Raw genomic sequence first — 19,540 nt, 5'->3', positions numbered from 1 at the left:
CCATATCTATCATCATGCACAAAACTCAAGTCCAAATGGGTCAAAGACCTCAAAATAAACCCAGCCACACTGAACCTCATAGAAGAGAAACTGGGACGTACACTTGAACATATTGGCACAGGAGACCACTTCCTAAATAGAACCTCAGTAGAACAGACACTGAGAGAAACAATTAATAAATGGGACCTCCTGAAACTGAAAAGCTTCTGTAAAGCAAAGGTCATGGTCAATAAGACAAAATGGCAGCCTACAGAATGGGAGATCTTCACCAACCCCACATCAGACAGAGGTCAGATCTCCAAAATATGCAAAGAACTCAAGAAACTTGACATCAAAAGAACAAATAATCCAATAAAAAAATAGAGTACAGACCTAAACCGAAAACTCTCAACAGAGGAATCCAAAATGGCCGAAAGACATTTAAGAAAATCTTCAACATCCTTAGTCATCAGAGAAAGCCATGAGTTCTCAAGATTTCCACAGAATAAACAATGACTTATCCAAAGGACAGGTGTGCCCGTAGCTCTGCAAAAACAGGTTACTACAAATGAAATGTACATATCCACTTCCCATGGATAGTTGGGTAGATCTGTCAACAGCATGTTTACTATATAATCCTTGTGGACTTCACCACAGCCCTGTGACACCATCCACATGGGCATGTGTATGCTTGTCTGGTTCCCATGGCTTCTTGCACCCACCTGGACATCTCTCCTTCTCTCTCCCCTCTCCCAGCAGCCTGAGAAATCCACAGCTTAAGTTCTAGGCTGCCATACTTGGTGTGGGAGAATTGTCTGTATTCTGTCAATCATATTTTAATAAAACACTGATTGGCCAGGCAGGCAGTATAGGCGGGAAAGCCAGACAGGAAGTAGAGGTGATGCAATGAGAACAGGAGAATTATGGGAAGCAAGGAGGTTCCTCTGCCACTCCTGTGCAGACCACCGAAGAGGCAACATGTAAGCTGTCACATTGAGAAAGGTACTGAGCCCGTGTGGCTAACATAGATCAGAATAATGGGTTAAGATAAGTCATAGGAACTAATAAGTAGCCTGACCTAATGGGCCAATCAGTTTGTAACCTTATGGAGTCTTGTGTGTGATTTTCTTTGTTGCTTGCCAGCTGTTGGGGTACTTGGAGGGATGGAAACCCCAACAAGCCGGCCCCTTCATGTTACACATACTCCATGTGGTTCCAGCTCTTTTGGCCTCTTGACCCACGTGGATACCTCCCTTATTTTCTCCCTCCTGGTTTTCTCTTGCCTTGCAGCCAATCTGACCACCCCCACAGTGTTCTGCTTTGATACCCTCTCTCTTTCTCCATTGGTGTGGGACAATTCTGTATTTTGTCAACTATGGTTTAAATAAATGCTGTTTGGCCAGTAGCCAGGCAGGAAGTATAGGTGGGACAAGCAGACAGGAAGTAGAGGTGGGTCAAGGAGAACAGAAGAACTCTGGGAAGGAGGAAGCCCATTCCCCCAGTCCTGTCCAGACACCGAAGAAGCAAGATGTGAGCTGCCTCGCTGAAAAAGGTACCGAGCCATGTGGCTAACATATACTAGAATAATGGGTTAACATAAGTCATAAGAGTTGATGGGAGGCCTGAGCTAATGGGCCAATCAGTTTTATAACTTATGTAAACTTCTCTGTGTGATTTTCCTTGGGACTTAACAAATGCGGGAACCGGGCGGGACAGAAACCTCAACAAGCAGGCCCTCATGTTACACTCCATGGATTCAGATTTTATGTTAACATATTGACCTCAATACAAATCAATGGCCAAAACTGGCAAACTTGTGATTTCCAAATTCTCACAAATCATTAACACTGGGGCTGGAGAGAAGGCTCAGTGGTTAAGAGCACTGGCAGCTCTTCCAGAGGTCCTGAGTTCAATTCCCAGCAGCCACAAACATCTGTAATGAGATCCGGTGCCCTCCTCTGGCGTGCGGGCATTCATGGAGGCAGAATGTTATATACATAATAAATAAATAAATCTAAAAAAAAAAACCAAATCATTAACACTGCTACTGCCACAAACAAAGGGTCCCTAATATCTCATACCTAAACTTCCAAAATCCCTTACCTCCGAGGTTCTACTTCCTCACTCCTAAAAGTCTTTTATTCCTATAATTTCTTTGTACAGTGCTCTATATATTAAGATTATACTGTAGACTCAGATTTCAAGATTTGTAAGATGGTCATCTACCATGATTTAAAATCTATATAATTTGTAACAAAGTCTGTTTCCCGTGGAAAGTTTTGTTTTCTCACTGTTAGGAAAGTCCTGTCTATTTTGTATGGATGGATGGATCTGTGCCTGTATGTTTTCCTGCGGACATGGGAGCCACACAAAATGACACAGGCTCAGTTAAACATGTAAGTGTATGTGGCCACTGCATGTTTGCTTCTGACTGGCCTTGGTTGCCTGAGTTTCCTATGCTCCCCATGTCTTGGTGATAGATAACTCAGCTGTTACTGCTGAAACAGTTGCCTGGGCTCAGAATTTGCCTCTGGACTTTCTGATAACTGGATCTGATGGAATGGCAGAGATTCATATGTCATGTGGGTATAAATAATATCAAAGGTATTTTATGCTATTCTACCTTATTAAAAACTAGCTAAGGAATTGAATATGGTTAAAAATTTGTAACAAAGGTTAACTTAAAGCTTGTAGCTCCAAATTGGAACTGTTCTGGGAAACAACACATCTTAATTAAGTTTGCCATCATCTTAATTAAGTACAGCCATGAGAGCAGCTGCCATTTTGACTAAGGTTGAAGACGAGGGATGTCATGTGACTTTACCACCATCTTGATTAAAGATGGCCACATGGAGTGGCCCTATCAAGGAGACAAGAGGCCTCCAAGATATTTTGGATTAGGATGGATTTCTGTTTGATAATTCCTGTACTGTCCTAAAACAAGGTTTATGAAAGATAGGATTTAAAACAGACTTTATATAGATTTTAAACCACATCAGATGAGCAACTTACAAATCCTGAAATCAGAGTTTATAACAGAGAGCGGCTTGCAAGAAGCTATAGGGATAGAAGATTTTTAGGAGCGAGGAAGTAGAACCTCAGAGGTAAGGGGTTTTGGAAGTGTAGCAAAGTAAGTTTAGGTATGAGATATTCGGGAACCCTTTGTCTCTGGCAGTAATAATGTCAACGATTTGTGAGAATTTGGGAATCGCAAATTCGTCAGTTTTGGCCATTGATTTGTATTGAGGCCAATATGTTGTTAACATAAAATCTGAGTCCATGGAGGAAGAGAGAGAGGGTATCAAAGCAGAACACTGTGGGGTGGTGACTGCAAGGCAAGAGAAAAGCAGGAGGGAGAAGAGAAAGGAGGTGTTTAGAGATACTTTACAGACAATGATCCTCAAATGCTTCAGATGGGAGGACATAGCATTTAAATGATCTCATGCCAAAGCTTTCCGTGCCATGCCAGCTCCTGGCTGCACCCTGTCTCCTCCAAAGAAGATGGATGACAACAGAAGAACTTCCACCTGGAGCTTGCTTTAAATGTAGCAAATTCAGTCACAGAGTAGAAAAAAAGATGTCTTTCCCCTCCACTGCTACCAAGACCCTATACAGACTGTGGATAAACAGGACATTGGGAAATCGATTCCCTTACTTTGCCTGGACGAGGCAGGTCAGTCCCCCAAGTTCCTACTCCCCAGGAAAGTCTGTCAGATCTTCTGGATTTGGCAGCTGAAGGCTGATACTGTCCCTGGGACCTCTCTCCCCAATGACCATGGAGGAACCCGAGGTAGCTGTCTAGGTGGCCAGTAACTGGTTCCTGTCATTTTTAATAGACTTGGAGGCTGCTTGGTCTGCACTTCCGCTTACGTGGGTGAAGTCTGTCCTTAGATTCGATGGTGTTTGAAGACTAGGCTACTGATGGCTTCGTCAGTTTAACAGCCTCCCCACCCTCCCCCAAGACTATAAAGACTGTAGCTTTGTACTTTGGTAGTTCATTAGTTAAATTTCTTGCTTAAAAAAAATTACACAGACAGGTTTGTCTTGTTCACAGGCTTCGTAGTAAAGGGTAAACAAGTTTTAGATGTAACTTTCCACGAAAGGAACGCAGAAAAATCATTGAAGGTATATTAAAGCAAGCTGTGAAGGTGTAAGAAAACGATTTAAGGCATGTAAAGGTGTTTCAGACTTCCGTCCTCTTGCTGTGCTGTTCTTACACTGGGATTTCGGAGGTTCAGAGTTTTAGCATTGACACACGGAGTTCTGCTAAGCTGAGGAGCTCTGACTATTTACTACCCAGTCACAAGCTCAAGATTGTAAACGCCCTCTGATTGTCTTCTAAGTACAGACTTAAAGGTGTGTTCCCGCTAAAACCAGACTCTCTAGACGTAGGAAAAAAGGTTCATACCTTTTGACCCAAAGCCATAGCCTTGCTTTGACACCAACATGCAACTCTGCCCCAGCTGTTTTACAGACACCTGCACGTTCCTGGGGGAAAGAGCGCTGTTGCTGGATCAAGGAACCTGGCCTGGTGGCAACGAATACCGAGTCACTCCACACACTGTCTGAAGAACTTCGTCAGTACAACCAGGGCCTGTCTCCGTCCCATTCTTCCCGGCAGTCGTCACTCTTCCCATGGCTAGCCCTGTCAGAGGGCTGGTGTTAATAATCTATTTTTTTTTTTTGTCCTAGCAACTTGCCTTCTCTGCTTCCACCAGGAACAGTCCTGAGGTCTCTGCTGGCAGTTAGCTAGATGCTTCTTCACCCATACCTCCTGCTGAGCACGAGCCCACCAGCTCCCTACTTTCCCTCCCCACATTGTCCTATGCCAAAGGAAGTGGCCAGATTTGAACCGGTGCCCATATACTCAAAAAGATTCTGGTGTTCATTTCGGCTGGAGATGTCCAGCTCCTTCCTGCTTGGTCTGGGAAGCCCCATTCCTCTGTCTCCAAACCCTGCCCTCTCACCTGGGAGTTGCTTTGCTCAAAAATAAACCTGTTCTTTTACTTTTTAAATTTGGCTTGATCTGGCTTACTGTGTCATGGGGAAACCTACTACGGAGGTGCAAAAAACCTATTACAGCCTCGTATTGATTCTCCTGTGTGGCTATTAACAGCCCCTTTTAAGATTTATAACGAAAAGGAGCAAGCTGAGCAAGGAAAAAATGCAAAATGTACAGGTCAAGGGGAAAAGGGCATCAGGAAATGATGGAGATAAAGCCTGTGTTCAAGGAGGTGAATGGATTAAGGAAAAGAGTGTGCTCTCAGGGCGAGACCCCACCCAGCTAAGCTAAACTTCTAACCTGTGAAAATGAATTAAAGAAGGTGGCATGCACCTTTAATCCCAGAACCCCAGAGGTGGTGTGTATGTGTGTGTGTGTGTGTGTGTGTGTGTGTGTGTGTGTTTGTGTGTGGTTTCTGAGTTTGAGACCAGCCTGGTCTTTCACCAGTGAGAGGAACAGGAGGAGTGGGGCGTACGTGGAGCTCCCAACTGAAGAGTTTCCTCACTTCCCTTCAGTTTGTGATGGTAATGCATATCCTGTGCCATTGTTTATTGGAAGGATGTGCTCTGCTTTTCATCTTGCTTTTACAGGGGATTACAGTTAAGAGACTGGACTTTTAAACAAGTTTGAGAGTGTTAGAGACTTTGGGGCCTTTAGAAGTTGGAGTGAGTGCCTTTGCAGTAAGACACGGCTACAAGCCTATGGGGGCCAGGGAGTGAATGTGGGGGTCTGGAGGAAAATGGCGCCCATAGGCTCATAGGGGGTGTCACTGTTAGGAGATGTGGCCTTGTTGGGAGAGGTGTGGTGCTGTCAGAAGTATGTCTTGGTCACTGCCTGCTGATCCAAAGCTCTGAGTTACCTCTACGGAACCATGTCTTCCTGCACGCTGCCTGCTGTGAGGATAGCCGACTAAACCTCTGAACTGTAGCCACATCAGTTAAATGTTTTTTTGTTTGTTTTTTTTTTGTTTTTTGTTTTTGTTTTTTTAAATAAGAGTTCCTGTGGTCATGGTGTCTTCTCACAGCAAAGAAACACTAAGACACTTTGTCTTGGACCTGGTGGTGGTGGTACACATTTTAAATCCCAGCACTCAGTGGGAGGCAGAGTCAGGCAGATCTGTGAGTTCAAGACGAGCTTGGTCTACAGAGTGAGTTCAGGACAGCCAGAGAGCCAGAGATACACAGAGAAACCCTGTCTTGAAAAACGAGAGAGAGAGAGAGAGAGAGAGAGAGAGAGAGAGAGAGAGAGAGGAAAAGACACACCCTGTCTTCATGTGGTTCTGGGAGGTAGTATAGACAGTTCTGTCTCTCTGCTCCCTGTAGCTCCACCATGGATGGCGCTTAAATAAGTGATTACATGGATGGTGTATCCTCCACATGCCCGGGAAACAAAAATCTTAGCTGCCCTTACTAATTCTGTCACTAGATGGCGGCATGGCCCCACAGATTCCTCTGGAGCAGTAAATGGTGCGCAGGCGCTAGAGAAGGACAGGTGTTTTGAGATGGAGTGCCACTGCCAAAAAACATTAAGTCTCATAAGTACAGCTCAACTTTAACAAGTTAATGCACTGTGGACAAACAACTTTCCTGTAATTTTTCCTGTGTTTACACTCTGCCCATCCGTCCATTTCTTTTAGTCTGTTATGTAGTGTAGTTCTGAAACAACACATGCATCTCTAGATTGCATAGCTCAGACATTTTCTTCTAAGCTCCAAGACTCTTTCATTCATTCATTCCTTTAACAATATGGCTTTCTCTTACCCTATGTGAGGAGTGGATAGGGGTGGAGTGGAGGGAAGATGGGAGGGGGGGGGGAAGAAGGATGATGGGAGGGCGTGGGACTGGGCTAGTTATGTAAAATAAGAAAAGATCATTTAGAAAATTAAAAATTAATAAAAACAAACAAACAAAAACCAGTAGGACTTTCTTCCTTCCTCATTTAAGGGCTCCTTTTATTTACCGAGGGCCTGCTGTGTGCTGGGCATTTGTATATATTGAGTTCTCTTTATGTCTCACAACGACCTTGTGAAAGAATTTCTATTAGTTCAATTTTACAAATATGAAAGCTGAGGTGGGGGGGCAATAAAGCGGTTTGTTCCAGAACAAGACAGTGGTAGAGATGGTTTAGACTCCCAGTCCATCGGCTTCACCTTCACCTGCCTCTCAGAGCCTTTCTCCACCTCAGCACTGTTCATATGTAGGGCTGGATAACTCTTTGGTGAGGTGAATTCTCAGGGCAGTGGCTCTCAACCTTCCTGACGCTGTGACCCTTTAATACAGTTATTATTTTGTGGTTACTTCACAACTGTAATTCTGCTACTCTTGTGAATCCTAATGTAAATGTCGGATATGCGGGATCTCTGATATGCGACCCCTATGGGAGTCATGACCCACAGGTTGAGAACCACTGCTCTTGTCTATTCCGCACTGAAGCGCTACGCCTTCCTTTGTCTCTTAAATTGTCGGGATCTCGCTAGAGCTGCACCCGTGTTATAACCTTCCTTCCTTGCGTGTAGTCTTTCCCATCCCCAAGATGAAGTCTGCTCCCTTCCTCCTCCGTTCTTGCCCCCATAGGACCAATCCATTTGTCGTATGCCTTGGGACTTGCACATAAAGCTTTAGCCGTGTTCTTTTTTGGCGGTGGAGGTGGGTGGGTGGGAGATAGCACGGAAATGCAATGAGCCCTAGGCTTCTGCAAGTCTCAGACTCATCTCTACCTTCATCCTCAGCTGCTTGGGGATAGTTTAAGTCATTCGCACTGGACCCATCCTGAGAGCTCATTGGGCCAGTCACAAGCTGGATCTTGCTGCCGAGGCTCATGGGTGCTTCCGCACGGCTGGAGCAGAGCTACCTGCCGCAAGCACTGGCCAAGATGCTCCCGAGGCTGGAGCTTGGAGAAGGCAGAGAGGTGGAAGGGAAGGCAAAAGGGCCTGGAAAGCCAGCTTAGTTTGTCATGGTCAACAACAAGGGCTGATATTTGCATACTATTTGCATATTATTTTCATTAGCTGAAATTCATTCTTAAATTTCTCATATTCTGGGAGTATGTGATATACTACTCTAGTGATATAAGCAGTGCATGCAAAGTTTCCTCGTGATTTTGTTGTTGTAAATCTATGTGTGTGTGTGTGTGTGTGTGTGTGTGTGTGTGTGTGAGTGTGTGCGCACGCGCACGCGCGCGCGCCTGCGCATACTTGTGCATTAAACTTGGTGTCACGGCCTGTGCTCTGTGTATTTTCTGTTTGCTATGCTGGGGTTTAGATCTTTGGCATGTGAGCCAAGTGCTCTGCCACTGGCCTAAGGCCTCTAGCAGCAACTGTGCGTTTTCTTTATTGATCATTTAAATTGAAATTTCAAGAAGGCTTACCATATTAATTAAATTAAGCATTTGACAGTTTATTCAGATTCTTACTCTATTGTGGATTAATGCAAATATCAGTTGTAAAACTCATGGAAAACAGAACGCGGGCTGGGGAAATCGCTCAGTGGTCAAGAGGGCTTGCTCTGGAGAATGAAGTTAGGATCCCAGCAACCGTGGAGCAAACCAAGTGACCCCACAAACTCCTCTAACCCCATCTTCTAAGGAGCAAGGCCTGGAGGACTGCTGGGACTGGCTGGCTTCCAGTTCAGCTGTGAAGCATGGGCCCAGTGAAAAGTTTCTGCACCCCGATAAACCTCTCTGCCTATGCAATAATCCAAATCAGACCAAATCAAACCAAATTAGAAAAAGCCCAGGTTTAATGAATACCAACGCTCCCGGTGACCTTCCAGCCTTTCAGAGAGGAGACTGGGAAGGAAGACCGAAAAGTCATGTGTTTGTTCTCTGGGGGGCAGTTTAAACACCCTGTGGGAGTGATCTTGAGCATCTCTGGGGAGGGATCACCATTTGGTGGGCTTTCTCGGAGGGAGGTGGAGACTGGACTGAGGCAACTCCCAGGGGAGGGGCTTGGGATGGAACCCAAACACCCAGGTTCAGAAGGAGACCCTGCCTCAAAGAAACAGGCTGACAGTGATAGAGGACTCCCCCACCCCCGCCCTATTCTAGCCTCTGCATCTGATCAGGCGTGTGAGCATGCACACGTGTATGTATAGTATGTACATACACACAAGTAAAAGAAGAACCAAACAAGGTTTAAAGTTAAATCAAGCAACAGAATCTGCCACACAGGCAAAATGATTTATAAAGGTGAAGCTGAAATTCAGGACCTGGACCAGGAGCTATCTGGGGTATGTGGTACCTCTCACCTTTATGTGTTATAGATAGAACTCTGCCTACACGTAAGCTCGGGGGTGGGGGGGTTTGAGAAATAATCTTTTTGTACACTGTGAAGATGAGTCTTTGCCAAAGCGCCTTCTGATTGGTTTAATAACTAGGGAGGAAAAGAGGTTAGGTGGGGCTTCTGGGGACAGAGGGGCCCCTGAAAAAATGAAAGGTGGAGTCACCAGCCAGACACAAGGAAGGGAAGGAGGATGGGCAAAATGTAGATGGGGTAATGGGTATGTGAAGAATGTAGATTAAAAGATATGGGTTTATTTACCATATAAGAGCTGGTTAGAAACAAGCCTATGCTAAGACCAAGCTTTCATAACTTATAATAAGTGTTTCTGTCATTTTTTTGTGAACCAGCAGCCTAAAGAAAAATCTTTAGGCAGATCCTGGGAGCACTACTGAGCACAATTTTAACCAGAATAGATTGGTAGTTACCTCAGAGGATGGAAGAATGCTCTTCAGAGGTGGACACAGACCAACGTTTCTCCCACCTGAAACTTTCTTTTTTTTGTTGTTGTTAAAATAATTTAAGTGGAAAATTAAAACATTTACGAAAGTAGAAGAACTCATTAGACTCTGCCTATTGTTCAACTTTTATTGTCACCAATAACCAAGTTTGTTCCCTACATCTCACCTACCTTCCCACCCCCTTATTTCCAAGCAAATCCCAGTCTTACAGTTTTATCTGTAAATACTCTATTAGGCATCTCTAAAAGTTCAAAAAGACTCAAAAAACCTCCTCAACACCATTTACAAATTTTATCTTTTATTTATTCCTTTAAAAATGATTTATTTTCAAAATGTTATGTTTGCTTGCAAGCATGTATGCACTCCCCGTGCAAGTCTGAAACCTGTGGAGAACAGGGAAGGGTGTCAGATAGCCCTGGACTGGAGTTTCAGATGGTTGTGAAGGGCTGTGGAGGAACTGGAACTAAACTCCGCTCCTCTGGAAGAGCAGCAAGTGCTTTTAACTGCAGAGCCACCTCTCCAGCCCCATGTATGTATGTATGTATATAAGTATGTATGTATTATGTATTTCATACATGTACACATGATCATATCCACCCAACTCCTCCTTCTTACTAACCCTGGAAACCCCAACCCATCTCCCTCATTTTTTTCTCTTTTCTTTTCTTTTTTTGAGACAGGGTTTCTTTGGGTAGCCTTGACTGTCCTGAAACTCCCTGTGTAGACCAGGTTGGCCTCACACTCAGAGCTCCGCCTGACTCTGCCTCCTGAGTGCTGGAATTAAAGGCATGTGCCACCATCACCCTTGTCTTCTACTTTTTAAAATAAAAAATAAAATTCTTCTATCCCAGAGTCCAGTTCTGCAGCTACTAGAACACTGGCTGGTCCCTTGATCGTGTACGGGCTAAGTGTAACTGCCGTGAGCTCGAGTGAAACATCCGTGTCATATCCTGAAGACGGAGTTTCACAGCACCCCTCCCTGTTCTCTGACTGCTAAACTCTTTCTGCTCTTTTTTCCTGAGCAATAGGCACACGACTACAGATGTCTCATATAGCCTTGGGCACTGACTGTCTCCTTATTCTCAGTATTTTGACGAGGTATGAGTCTTTGTATGATCTCCCTACTGGATGACTACTATTGAGAGGTGCATAAATCTGTGGGTATAAGCACATATATACACCATTTAACTTACTTTTATGTATCTGAGTGTTTTGCCTGCATCTGTGTCTGTGCACATATGTATGCCGTGTGCTGGAGGAAGCAAGAGAAGGCATTGGATCTCCTGGGACTAGGGTTTCATATGCTTGTGAGATGCTATGTGGATGCTGGAAATCAAACCAGGTCCTCTGGAAGGGCTGCTGGTGCTCTTAATCCTTGAGCCGTCTCTCAGGCCAAATGTACATATTTAGAAGACAGTTTGAGACCAAGTCCATTTAGCAAAACAACAGCAACTCCATTCTAGGCCTGTGTTCTCCTGAGCTGTGGGCTCTTGACCAGGTTTATAGCAGCACACATAACTTTCTTTCTCCCAGATCCGTTTGGGAGGTGGTTTGTTACCATCCTCCATAACCTCCGTGCCAATATTGCACCAGTGGGCACATCCTGCCTGCCAAGTTGGGATTACAGTTGCAAGGTTCACTGTGGGGTAATACCATTGATTCCATTGGTAACTTTCCTACCCAGGGGCCTTATTTGCACCTTACTGGCCAGTGAGAAGTTTCAGGTTGACCTCACTTTTATACCCTCCAGGCAAAGTGCCCAACACTCTTTTTACATCCAGATAACTCAATCACCACTAGCTGTCATCAGCTGTCAGTGTGCGAACACCTTGTTTACTGTCGTACATTTTTCCCCCAAGTTTATTGGGTGCAGTGTTCATAAAGATCTGTATCCTGTGATTGCTCAGTATGGCTCTTAGCAGCTAGAAGTTAGCTCTAAGTTCCACGGCTACCTTTATTTCTCTCTGCTTACTCTCTCTGTGTTTCTCTCTTTGTTCTCGAATAGATATTCCTTTCTCAATCATAGCGATTCCATAGCTATGGTGTTGCTTGATGAGCCTCTCTGTCTTCTACACTTCTTTTAAAGTCAGCCGATGTCAGACCTCTCACTCTCCTGCTTGATCACTTGCTCGCTCGCTCCACACACACTTCTCTCTCAGGACTACTTCTTACCGGCTGTATTGGAAAGTGCATAAGCTCCATAAACTCCATTTGTGTGTGTGTGTGTGTGTGTGTGTGTGTGTATGTGATACTGGCACCTGCATCTTTTGGGAGCAATCTTATTAGTTTTTGAAAGTTTTCTTATTATCTAGTACCATTAAATATTTCAGATTTGTTTTGTACATTTCCTGCTTCAGAATTCCTTCTAATAGGAGTGATATTTTGAGATCTCATTCTGTGTGTGGGTGTTTAATACTCTTGAATCAGTTATTATTGCTAGGCCTTTTGTGGGCAGAACTAGAACTTGGAGCCTCTGCAAAAGAAGCCAGTGCTCTTAACTGCTGAGACATCTCTCCAGCCTCCTATATGACTTGTAACTACAATTTGGTCTTGTTCGTTGTTGTTGTTGTTTTTCAAGACAGGGTTTCTCTGTGTAGCCCTGGATGTTTGGAACTCACTATGTAGACCAAGCTTTCCTCAAACCTGAATATCTGCCTCCTCTGCCTCCCAAGTGCTGGGATTAAAGACAGTGTGGCACTACTGCCCATCAATCAATCGTCATCATCTTCACCTTCTCCTCCTCCTCTTCTCCCCGAATTTATTTATTCTTTTAATTGATATTTATTGAACCCTACATTTTTCTCTGCTCCCCTCCCTGCCTCTCCTCTCCCCACTTCAGTCCTCCCCCAAAGTCCCCATGCTCCCAATTTACTCAGGAGGAGATCTTGTCTTTTTCTACTTTCTACTTCCTATGTAGATTAGATCTATGTAAGTCTCTCTTGGTGTCCTCATTGTTGTCTAAGTTCCCTGGGATTGTGATTTGTAGGCTGGTTTTCTTTGCTTTATGTTTAAACCACCTATGAGTGAGTACATGTGATAATTGTCTTTCTGTGTCCCAAATTATTCTTATTTTATGTGTGTGAGTGTTTGCCTGCTTGCATGTCTGTGCACCATATGCCTGCAGTACCCTCAGAGGCCAGAAGAGGGTGTTGGGTCACCTGGAACTGGAGTTACAGATAGTTATAAGCTGCTGTGGGGATGCTAGGAACTGAACTCAGGTCCTCTGCCAGCGCAGCCAGTGATCTTAACTGCTGAGTCATCTCTCCATCATTTGTTCTAAACATGAAAGTTAAATTATGCTTAATATTTTTTCTTAATTTTTACTATTTTATTTTATGCTTAATGTTTGTTACTTGTACTTGTATAGCTATCTTCCTAGTTATATTTATTTTCTGAAATTAACTTTCTAGTGTATTCTTTAGGAAGGGATCATAATAAATATATTCCTAAGTTCTTGAACATTATTAAACGTTTCTCTGTGACCTTTCAACTTGAAGGTCAATTTAGCTGGGTATAAAATCCCCATATTCACATATTCCTGGATGTTTTGGTGTAAAGCATTGCTATCAAAAGGTCTCACTTTCTTTTTCTTGTTGGTGTTTTAGCCTTTTTGCTTTGATATTCCAACTACAATGGTTAGTTTTTATCATCAACTTGACAGTTACCTGGGAAGGAGGGAACCTCAATCAAAGAATTGCATCTGTCATATTGGCTGACAGGCGTAGCTGTGAGTAACTGGCTTGATTGATGATTAATCTTTGAGGTCCCAGCTCACTGTGGCAACACTATCTCTAGGCAGGCAGTCCTTCAGTACATAAGAAAGCGAGCCGATCATGAGCCTGTGAGAGCAAGCCACTTCTTAACATTGTTTAATGGTTTTTGCTTCAGCTCCTGTTTTGATTTCCTTCCATGATGAACTGTGATGTGGAATTATAAGCTGAAAGGAACCCTTTCCTCCCCCAGGTTGTTACTGGTCATGATGTTTATCACAGTCACAGAAATCTAGCTAGGATACTAACTATCCTTCTCTCTCTGTCTGTGAAGGTGTGTGTGTGTGTGTGTGTGTGTGTGTGTGTGTGTGTGTGTGTGTGTATAATACTGGAGATTGAACCTAGGGCTTTGTACAATCTAGGGAAATAATTGTTTTTATCACTGAGTTACATCCTCAGCTCTCTTCTACTTCTAATTTTGAGACAAGATCTTAAAAGTTGTTCACAGTTTGGCCTTGAATGTACTCTGTAGCTAGGCAGGCTTTAAACTTGGGACTTCAGCTTCCCCTTCTAAGTACCTGGGAGTACAGGCTTTTGCCATTAATCCTGGCATATGTTCCTTTCTTTTGCGGTCAGAATACCTACACAAATAATTTTATATTCTTCTGCATGGTGGAGTCTCTGTTTTCTTTCTAGCTTATATTATTTAGTCTATCATTTATTTCTACCAGTATAGAATCCTGACTATTTGCATTTTTAGTTAATATAATTGCACTTTATTTTGTTATTCACATCATTGCAGACTGCGGTATTGGGAGCTTTATCAGTTGGCTCTTGGATTCCTTTGATCTGTGCCCATCATTGTGTATGTGAAAAGCTTTCTTTACTCTCTGACTTCCCTCTCTTCTCTTTCCTGTTTCATTTCCTGCCTAGATTCCATAGCCAGGAATTCCCAGTGTACTCTTGTCTTTCCACTCTTGGACAAGTGAGCATCAGAATCTTGGCCAACTTGACTTGTCCTTGTTAAGAGAGACAGTTGAGCTCTCAGGGTGACTTGGTAAGCTCCCATTCTCTGTGGTGGCTGCTTTCTTATGCTCAACCCTACTTCCTACACCATTAGCAAGGGCAGTGGCTTCCCACTTACCCAAGAAAATGGAGAACAACAAGGTCTCAGTTCCTAACTTCCCTCCTTTGTGCTCCAAATGGAACTGCCTCTTCTCTCTACCTACCCACTCCAGTTCTTTCCCTTCTTGCTTTTCTTTTTACTCATCCCAGAGAACATTTTTGTTTTCTTGCCTTTTTTTTTCTGGCCCAATCTCCCAGTTAGGTCAAATCACGGGGAGGATGCTTTCTCTTGTCTCCTAGAACCTGGTCCATTGACGGTCTACTTTTGTGTTTCCTCCTTCAATACTGCTTGAATACTCTCCCTACCTCTGAGTATGCATCTTCCCCATCCTAAACACAAACACACATTTAAGCATTTGACAGGACCATGCAGATTCTGTTTCCCATTTCTTCTTTCTCTTTTCTTTCTCTGTTACATACACATCTGGAGAAAGGCAATTGCAACAGCTGGGTTTGCTACTGTCCCTCCCTCCTGATCGCAAGCTTGTAACCTTTCTGGTCACCCAAAGAACCACATAGTCACTAGTTTTTGCTTCTTTATCTTTCCCACTTGTCATCTTCCTTCTGCCACTCTAGTGGTGAAGCCTTCTCCTCCTGGCTCCTTTTTTCTCCCCACTACTCTGTCTAGGTGACTCTCCTCCAAGGTTGCCAGGTGCAGTTGCCCATCCTCTGTTCTGCTTGCCACTACTTCCTCCCTGGGGAGAACAGAATTGACTATCTGACCTTAACTGGATCCGGGTCTTTCCTGGACCTGAGAAGTCAGTCCTTCACATATTCAACCCGTGGATCAAAGGTGGATTTTATCAACCTTTATTAAAGGAGGTTCTGGGGAACAGACACAAGTTATGTGTTCCAATTCCCTGGTGGAGAGAGCTACGTTTATCTTTCCCCTGAGTTTCACAATGCATTTCCATCTATTTACTGGACGCTTTTCCAGAGCCTCAAGGCAACAGACCAAAGTAGAAATCATTTCTTCTGTCATTCCTGCTCTGCAGCCGACTCTGCCCTTCCCTGCTTCTCTCTCCTGAACTCTAAGGCTGGAACCTTGGGTGCCATAGGCAGACAGAACACTCACCTTCAGCATGGCCTCTCCCTTTCCTCTCTTGCACACCCAGTTGGTGGCACTGCCTTGCCTGTTCTCAAATGCACCCCCTCTTCCCCACCTTCCCTGCTTTGCTTTGGCTCTACCCAGCCCCCAACATTTGAAGGGTTGCATTTGACTCCTCATCATTTTGTTGTTCTCTGGATCCTTACTCTTCTTTTAATCCAAAGATCCCCACTTTTCCTTCTAAAATACAAATGTCAAGATCTTCTTCCACTGGGAAGGCCTCAGGGTAGTGGCTGACACCTTCTGGCCTATGTTTCTCCAGCCTGGTCTAATGGCCCCCTCTGTGATACCTGTTAAATTGCAGGCAGCTAAGATGGCCTTAGAACCAGGAGTCTGTGTTTGGAAGATACTCCAGGTGGGTTCTGGTTCCTGGTGGTGTTTGAGAACCATGGCTCTATGATGTAACCCATGACTTTTTTTCCCCCTATACAGGGGTTCTCTGTGTAGCCCCAGCTGTCCTGGAACTCACTCTGTAAACCAGGCTGGCCTCTTACTCAGAGATCCACCTGCTTCTGACTCCCGAGGGCTGGGATCAAAGGTGTGCACCACCACCACCTAGCAGCCCATGCCCTTTATCTGGCTTATAACCGCCGCCTTCCCTCTGTTAGTGCTATAGACAGTTTCCATGGGCTCATGGCTACTAGATGATCAACCCCAAGAAGAACTCTACAAGAACTAAGGCCAGCTTCTTGTCCCCTGGAGATGCCTGGCCCTTTGTTGCCTGTTGGGAGTCATCTGCCTGACTCAGAGAAACTAAGACTGGTAAAACACAATATAAGATGGCAGAGCTGAACAGGGACAGGGCAGGAATCAAGCCCAGGCATATCTGGTGTGGGTGTCTGAGCTCCTGAGCACCGTTCTGTTGATTGTAGAGACTGATCCCTCCATAGCCAAGGCCCTCACTACTTCCCCTGTCCGTATCAGCTCTGTCTCCTCCTGAGCCTTCTCACCAAGGGGTCCCTCATTTTCTTTTATCTTCAATTTAAATGAATGTCTGCTCTTCCTAGCTGTCCACAGACTAGGTCATTTCCTCCTTGCCCATCTCCTGCTATCAAGCTGCAAAGGGGCCCAGTAATGGGAGGTGGGAGTGGAAGAGGTAGAGCCAGGAGGGGGAGGGAGAGGGAGGCAGAATCAGGGCAGAGAAGGATGGAGTGATGGAGTCTGAGCAGAGGGCCAGAGCCACAAGCCTTAATTTAATCGCAGGGCCCACACGCTCAATTTAGCAGACACAAGGGCTCCGAATGGGGTCCCTGTGTGGCAGTGGGGCAATCAGTCCCTGCAGTTCCTTAGAAAGTATTAATTGCGGATGACAATGTGTAAACAGTGGGGGAAGAATGGAGTGTGCAGGTGTGAGCTGCTGGGGCCAACCCCGGGCTGTTTTCACACAAGCCAGTGAGCTGCAGCTCCACTGTGGTCTGTTCCCAGATTAGAGGCAGCGCTTGGGGAACTATGGAGGTGTTGGAGGCTGGCCTGCAGAAGGTGCACGAACAGTGTGGGAGAGCCAGGGGCCTGGGAGGTGGACTGTGGTGGGGTGGGGGTGGGGGGATGACTTCCATGCTCACATGCTCCCCTCATGCTATGTGAACATGTGTGTTTCCTGGCTTACCCTTGAGAAGCCATGGACTCTCCAAGATTCAAGGCTAGATAAAATTTAAAAAATGATAAATGAAGTTGTCAGGACTGTATAGCACGTGGCAGAGTTGGGTCTGCTCTCCATGTGGGCCAAGAAAGTCGACCGACAGTGGGAGCTGAAGGGATCTACCTGGTCTGCAGCCGAATTCTTCCTTAAGTGACCACATGTCTGCTTGGGAAGGGCAGCAAGTGCTGAGGTCCAGTGCTTGATGTGGGAGACAGAGGGTTGTTCAGAGCCAAGTCTGGGGTAATTGAGATATTTGAACATCTTTCAGGAGTTCGAAGCTCTGTTTTTTTCTTTTCTTTTTTCTTTCTTTTCCTCTTCAAGACAGGGTTTTTCTGTGTAACAACCCTGGCTGTCTGGGAACTTGATTCATCATAGACCAGGCTGGCCTCGAACTCACAGAAACCCACCTGCCTCTGCCTCCCGAGTGCTGGGATTAGAGGTGTGCGCCAAAGCTCTTTTCCTAAGCTGCCTCCACAAAGAAAAAAAAAAACAAAAAACAAAACCCAAAAACTTGAAACTCAGAATGTGGCGGAGGAGTGAACCCGTTTGGTGCAGCTGACACACTCAGAGCACCCCTTGACTGAACTCTAAGACAATAAATGCGAAAGAGGAAATTCCCTAAGAGGCTATGGACTGTGGGTACTGTTCACTGTGTTCTTTTAAAAATTGTTACTCTTATTATTTTGTGTGTACGGATGTCTCGCTTACATGCGTATCTGTGCACCACCTGTATTCCTGGTGCCCACTGAGGTCACAAGAGGGCATTGTTGCTGGGCATAAGAGCCTGGGCTCCCCTTAAAGCTCTGGGCCGGCTTCATGTGCAGCTCCTTGGATTTTTCTTGCCATCTCAGTCCTGTCGTAACTCTCTGGGGACAAAGGCGATGTGTCTTGTCTCATAACCCTAGAGCAGACTGAGCCCCAAGGAGATCCAGGTGCTGTAGGCAGTAGCGGGGTGGGGCAAACTGTTCTCAACTGCTGGTTGTCATTGGATTTCAGAGGAATGACCCCAGGCCACTAAGAATGGAGGAGGTGGAGGGCTTGAGGAAGTTTCAGAGAACTGGGCAAGGAGTGGGAGAAGTCTGACCTCTGACTGGGGGCAGTTAGTGGGGGAGAGTTTTTGGACCTCAAGGTTGGGTGTTATTGCAGAGGCCCAGGTTGGGGGCACAACCTGAAGCCTTGATGGTGCCCAGAGACCACACGGTTGCCAGAACCCTTTTCACCTGAGTGGGCATTCCTTCCACCCAGAGCCAGGATGTCATTCGGTCCTAAGCTGCTGCCCAAGGCCATGTCTGGGTCCATGGTCTAGCTGCAGTTGGGGTCTGTGTTGGTGTCTGTGGCCAATATCATCTCAGGAGGCCTTAGGAATCGTATGAGATAAGATCAGAGGGTATACTGGGCCAGTCCTGCCCGTCGCTGCTCTGGGAAATCTGGCCGTTCTCACTGGCCACTACAGCAAGAGAGTTGGCTGGCCCCTGCACTTGGGAGAGAGGTCTCCTACCCATCACCACAGGCAAGGATGATCCTACCCTGAGAGCCTGTGTTTAGGGGAGCTGATTTCTCCACTTGAGGTGGCTGACCCCAATGGCTCAATCTGACCTGACCTGCTAACATCCAGGCCCATAACTGGGCCTTGGGTTGGCTCACCCTAGAATCTATCCCATCTAGGTCCTTTTGGAGCCTGTGAAGGAACTGGTCCTGCAGAATGATACCTTCAAGATCTCCAAGACACGGGAGACTGCAGAGAGCTCCAGTGAGTGTTGTAAAAGGAGCGGCAGGCTGCCTGGCTAGCTTCTACCCCGAAATAACAACACACAAATTGTATTCATTTAAACACTGCCTGGCCCATTAGTTCTAGCCTCTTATTGGCTAACTCTCACATCTTGATTCAACCCATTTCTAATAATCTGTATGTCACCACGAGCTCCTGGCTTACTGTTAAAGATTCAGCATGTCTGATCTGGCAGCTTCACGGCGGGCGGCTCTCTGTCTCTACCTCCTTCCTCCCAGCATTCTGTTCTGTCTACTCCACCTATCTAAGTTCTGCCCTATCAAAAGGCCAAGGCAGTTTTCTTTATTCGACCAATGAAAGCAACACATAAAAAGAAGACCCTCCTTCACCAAGTGAGGATGGTGTACCAAGAACTAGAGGCCTTGAAGCAGACCAGTGACTCATCACCATGAGCGGTTGCCAATCAAGCTGTTGGGATACTGGGCTATACTGTAGGACACACTGAAGCTTC

Source organism: Myodes glareolus, chromosome 11 (assembly GCF_982192425.1).
Source record: "Myodes glareolus chromosome 11, mMyoGla1.1, whole genome shotgun sequence".
NCBI classification, from domain to species: domain Eukaryota; kingdom Metazoa; phylum Chordata; class Mammalia; order Rodentia; family Cricetidae; genus Myodes; species Myodes glareolus.
The sequence above is the reverse complement of the archived record's forward strand: the minus strand, read 5'-3'. Positions refer to the sequence as shown.